Source organism: Hemicordylus capensis, chromosome 1 (assembly GCF_027244095.1).
Source record: "Hemicordylus capensis ecotype Gifberg chromosome 1, rHemCap1.1.pri, whole genome shotgun sequence".
NCBI lineage: Eukaryota > Metazoa > Chordata > Lepidosauria > Squamata > Cordylidae > Hemicordylus > Hemicordylus capensis.
Window position 1 is genome coordinate 49,436,743 of NC_069657.1, and position 5,797 is coordinate 49,442,539.

The following is a 5,797-nucleotide window of genomic DNA, read 5'->3' on the forward strand; positions in this document are numbered from 1 at the left end:
AGAAACAGGATATCCTCTCCAAAATCCATACCAGCAAAGGCATGACAAATGGTTGTCCCAATACATGAAGGTAGTAGTCCCAAGTGTTTTGAAAGTCATGAAACATGTGTCTCACAGGGACACTGCTGTTCACACATTCAGTTTCAATGCAAGCTTCTCCATTCCTAACCCTCACTCATACTGCAGAGCAAACAGGCTGACCTTTCATGGGGAAGCAGTTTCTCTCCTTTTGTTGCTTTTAGAAAGTCTCACAAGACATGTAATGGTGTGTGACAGTGGTGCTGTGATTCAAATATCATTCCCCATATGGAGTCTACAGCTGATTTGGAGCTCCTGAACATGTGTATGTTTACTGTGCTGTAAATTTCAATGCTGTCTCAAACCATCACCCATTATTTTTATTCTATGTCTCACTGTAGAAAACACCAGACAAGAACGTGTGTGCATAATGATATTTTATGATTAGCGACTGCAGCTTGTGAGGCAGCTATCATGCTCCATCTTTAGAACATCAAGTCAACTCTAGGATAATTTCTAAGTACCATCCATGAATGATGGCTTTGCCAAGGTCAAATGCTGGAAAGTACACATTCTGGAAACATGAACACATAGGCAAAAAGGAGGAAGAGGGGACTGAGAGAGACAGAGGGGGGAAATGGTGCCACATTTGCAGCCCAGATAAATATAAAGGCATGTGGTAGAGCTGGCAGTGGCACTGACATGATCACAGGCAACAACACAAAACACACCCACAAGGTACACAAGCCAAAAGCACACTTACAAATCTGTATGGCAACTGCATGTGAAATAAGTATGCAGATAGGGTGTGATGTGCCAGCACTGGAAGCAGAAGCGCTCTTACCCCTGACTTCCAGGCCAAAGCCCAAGGCCTCCACACCCCCTGGAGGTGTGTGGGTGGGTCCCCCAAATCCTCTTTAGTCTGTCCCAGGTGGTGTGGTCACATGGTCACATTAAAAATGTGTTTAAAATATTGTGTTAAAAATACTGTGTGTGTTATGGTGTATGTGTAGGGGGATAATGCTTAACTTGCGGGGGTGGGCTCCAAAGGTCTTTAGGTCTAGGCTCCAAAATCAGGTGATTTTGGAGCACCTCTGAACGCAAGTGCTACTTTAAGAAATGTTGTGTGGCTCTTGCACAAGAGTTGAATAGCAGTTGCACATTTATTAAGTGAATAAATCACCTGAAAGAATCCTCAGTCAACAGGAGGTAAATGCCCATCCCTGGGCCAAGCAGGAAACAGATATGCTGCCTACGGATTGTGCTCCACCCACATAGCAGTAGGAAACAAAACGTGCAATAAAACTGAACCTACCCTTGAAAATGGCACTAGTCTGACCAGAATGATGTATTGTTTACACATAATACCTACCAGAGATCAAAATCATAGTGTCATTATACAAAGTAAGGAATACTGTATTACTTCTTTGAAAAGGAAGTGGTGGATAGAACCTGAAAGCAGAGGAGAGAAAGGCAGTAAGGCTGGAAGGAAGTAGTCTCAAAAAGATGAGTTTAAGGTCAGTTTTGAGTATATTACCTCCTTCTAAATGTACAATACATATTGAAGAGCATGCACCATTCCTGGGTGTGTGGCCACACACAAATATGTATCAAAATATAGTGGTGTATGTGTGCATATAGAGTCAGGTATAAATATTTTAATTATTTGTTATTTATATACTGCTTTTCAACAAATAGTTAAAGTCATTTACATAGAAAAAGAAAGGAGAAAAAGAAATAAAAATTGTTCCTATCCCAAAAAAACTCACAAACTATAAACACATGGGAGATCTATAAACAGCCGCTGGTGGAATGCCATGCTGGGCTAAATATTGACAGCAGTTGCCACCCCCACTGCCAAAAATGAGAGCCACTGCTTTTTAAAAATGTCTCTTTGTAACTAAATGTATGCATCTGTACAATGCATATACCCTCCAAACACATATATAGCATTGAGTGTGCTTACAGATGCCAGCACACTCAAAATTCGCAATTCTTTCACAGATGGCAATTAGCATGATGAAACTGCATCTAGAGTAGACTGTCTCATCTTGCTACATTGTTCACTCAGTGTATGTGCAGCAGGAGAGTGCAGCTGGCCACAGATCCCCCAGGGTGTATATGTCTTATGTGCATGCTGCAAAAATAGTTTTTAAAAATCAAGCAAGATAATCAGAACTGACAATCCATTTGCAGGTCTGATGCTAATTCCTTCTGCACAAAATCCCTGTAATTTGTGAAACAGCAAGATGCATGTGCGGGGAGAGAGCTGTATGTGTGTTTCATATTGTGGCACCCATAGCAATGCAATACCAGACCATTTGGGGCAAAACTAAGGTTGCCAATTGTCCCTCATTACACAATGTCCCTCATTTCAGGGATGAAATGTTGGTCCCTATAGGGACAGCATTTGTCCGTCATTTATTCAATAGCATATCACATCTACATCAATGATTCCCAGGCTCTTGATCACCACTGCATACAACTCCCAGCCCCCACAAACTTGTGTCCCTCATTCTGGCAATGAAATGTTGGCAACCCTAGACAAAACCCATACAGAACAAAGCTGGAGGTACGTGCACCTATAAAAGGTATGCGATAGCAAATGCTTGCATTAAACGGCAGGGGAGCAAGCAACATACAGGCCCGGTGAGCTCGGATTCAAAGCACACAGGCTGCCCGCTCTTCCCCACCCTTCATCCACAGAATTTTCTCCTTTCGAAGAAGCCCCAGGCTAAAAGATGCTCTTCACTATTTGAAGAAGGAAAGAGCCTCTGCCTTGACACGACGAATTCTTTTTGTCCTGCTTCCCTCGGCCGCCCGAATCCCCGTTCCAGGCTCCGCGCCAGGTGGGCTCACCTGTGTAGCACACCTGAGGAAAGAGCGCGCACACACACACAGAGCTCAGCTCGAGCCGGCCAATCCTAGCTCTGTTGCCGAGGCTTGGCTGGCTCCCTGGCGTTGCTCTGGAGACGACGGAACGTTGAGCAGTCACCCACGTCAGTGCGTAGTATCCACGGAAACGAAAACCGCAACGTCATCACTCCTCCTCCCTTCCCCTTCAGAAATCGCTCGCTACGCACACTGTGGCGTCACCCGCTGGGCGGAGGGAAGGCGAGGAGCCCCGGTTGTCATAGCAGCACTTGGAGGTGGGGCTCGGTCACCAAAGCAGCGAGGAGGGTAGGGCTCCGTTGTCATGGTAGCGCAGCTACTGTTTTGGTTGGGGTGGAGCTGTAATTAGAAAGCACTGGCATAGGGCAACGGGGGCATCCGAGGTGTCGAGGCCTTCCCACGCAGCGGGGAGCGGGCTTGTTTGGTCTCCGAGCCTTCCTGGCTGGATTGTTCAGGGTTGACGGCCCGGGCACCGCTGGCAGAAAGGCGGAGGGGGAGTATCGGGAATGGGAATCCCCTGTTTCCTTTCTGGGCCAGGTGTGGATCGGAGCTGTTCATATATTCAGAGATCTCGGTGGTGTATCCGCAATAAAACAGAAGGGAGGGTGACTCTAATTTGCGCATTTGCTCTACGGCAAAATTCGGGGCGGACCTGCTGTCTTCTCCTCACCCTCCACTCGGTCAGAGGCGAAACGTGAGGAAATACACAGAGACGCACACGAGGGAACCCCTGACGCATCCGGCAAGAGCTTCCCTTTCCCCAAGCCTGAGAACTGCCTAAACTCCACAATTTCTTACATAACCAAGTCGTGAAATCTGGTAAAATGTCAGAGCCTGCCTTCCTTCCTTCCTTCTTGGTCCAAAGATGCAACAGGGCCCCTAATTGTTAATATATAGTGTATTTAAGTTGGTTTGTGATTAGGTGACTACATGACCAACAAAAGAATTTTTAATCGTTCAATAATAACAACAACAACTTTGGCCTATCTATGAACTAGAATGGAGATAGCTAACTTATAGTAATAGGCAAGCTCCCTTCTGCTCAATCTGGAATTTGGTTAGCAATTGCATTTTAAAAAAATCTTAGGGGGTGGGTGGAAACAAGCTTTTTTAATGTGGTTCTTGATTATTTTGTAATACTTTGTACATGCATGCTTCCTTCCTGAGACATATGTGCATTATTGCACTGCTGCTTGGGGAGTGGAGTGGGAGAAGGCAACATCTCCTTGAGGCAATGTTGGGTTTTTGGGTCTTTAAATGGTCAGACTCATTTTAAACAAGTGTTTAAGTGTTTTAAAGGTCACATTTACTTGCAGCATTCCCTTGCATCATACCTGAATTTTTGAAATCTCCAGCCAAATTTATTGCTCAAAGCATTGTTTTGTAAAATATGTTCCTGTTTTGAAATAAATTTGTCAATTTCAGAGTTTCATCAAGAATAAAAGTAATCAACATCTAAACATGAATACAAGCCACATAGGCACAAAAGTGGCATGTAAACTGTCTGTCTGTCTATCTATCTATCTATAAATCTACGCTTTGAAGAAGAGGAAGAATTGCAGGGCAATGGAGCTCTTCTTGGAATACTGTTAGTCAATACAAGCTTGGAAAACTCTTATTCCAATATCATTAACTTTTACTATTAATTTTAGTGACATCACTACTAAATTCCTGTAAAACTGAACAAGTGCAATTAAAAGGCAATATTAACATAATTTGTATCTATATTACAAAGTCTTATTTTTGTTACATCACCATTTTTGTATAGCTGAGGCATATCTACCTTTCTATGCAGCTTCCTGTGAGTGTAAGTAGAATCAGGCAGTCAGAGTAAGACCAGTAAAAGATTATAATCTTCTCCAGTGTATATATATAATATTTTTGTATTCTAATGTATAATATGTTACAGAACCCAGTAGCAAGTGTTTTGATGTGTATTTTCCCTTGTAACCCCACAATATTCAAGTTGTACTTAAAGTTGCAGGTTTTGGAATTATCATCTCAGAATCTGAGTTTTGTTCTAAATAAGTTTCAGCCCTCATGTGTGGAGAAAGGCTTTGGAATGGGACCCAGAGAAAAGCTCATAAATAGAAATTAAAACAAAGTAAAGCAGCAAACGAACTAAGTGAACTAACATTCTTTCTAAGACATCTGCCTTTAATTTAGAGTCAGCCATTTGCTGACTCATGATACAGGAGACATGCCAGACACCATGCATGTCTGACACACATACAAGGAAGTTTCTTTGGTCAGGTCAGGGAAGACCCACCTACATACAGGTAGTTCCTAGATTGATGCTATCAAGTACTGTTGAAAGTGCATATTTGGAGAGGCTTATGACAATTGTGAAGGCTTCAATGACATGACAAACTAAGGAGTAAATACAGTCTAGTGAGAAGGGAGAGGTGTGGATTGAGGTACAGCATCTGGGCACTGGCCCAATTTGGTAATTCTCATCGTGTCCCTCCTTCAGCCTGCAAGTGCCAACACATTTTCCCAGGTTGCTATTGTGATTGTTGTGGTAAATGTGACTTCAGCTGTTTTATTTGGCAGGTAGAGTGCGCAAGGTCATTTCAAACTTGTTCCTACACCACACCTAGCTGCTCATAAGCAGAGTTCATGTAAGGGAATTCCCTCACCCTAGACCTCTGGGTTTGTTCATAGATAATGCATATATAACAGGAGCAAACAGGAATAGTCAGCAAGGTGCATGGCCTCAAGACAATGACATGGGAGGATGGGCAGCCATTTCTGGAATAGTGATGACCTGCTGTAAAAGAGAGGAAGAAACTGATGGCATGGAAAACAATCTTGTTACAATTCTTTTCATGCTTGCTTAGGAGTAAGCCTTGCTGAACAGTGGGATTTACTTCTGAGTAAATACACA

The 5,797-nt window shown here is 43.2% G+C and overlaps 1 long non-coding RNA gene across 1 annotated transcript; it reads left to right on the top strand.

Moving 5' to 3' along the window:
- Positions 1-3,078: 3,078 nt before the first annotated feature.
- Positions 3,079-4,906, top strand: LOC128344756 (uncharacterized). The gene is made up of 2 exons (XR_008316027.1): positions 3,079-3,198; positions 4,336-4,906. It is a non-coding gene; the product is annotated as an uncharacterized LOC128344756 (long non-coding RNA).
- The last annotated feature ends 891 nt before the right edge of the window (positions 4,907-5,797 follow it).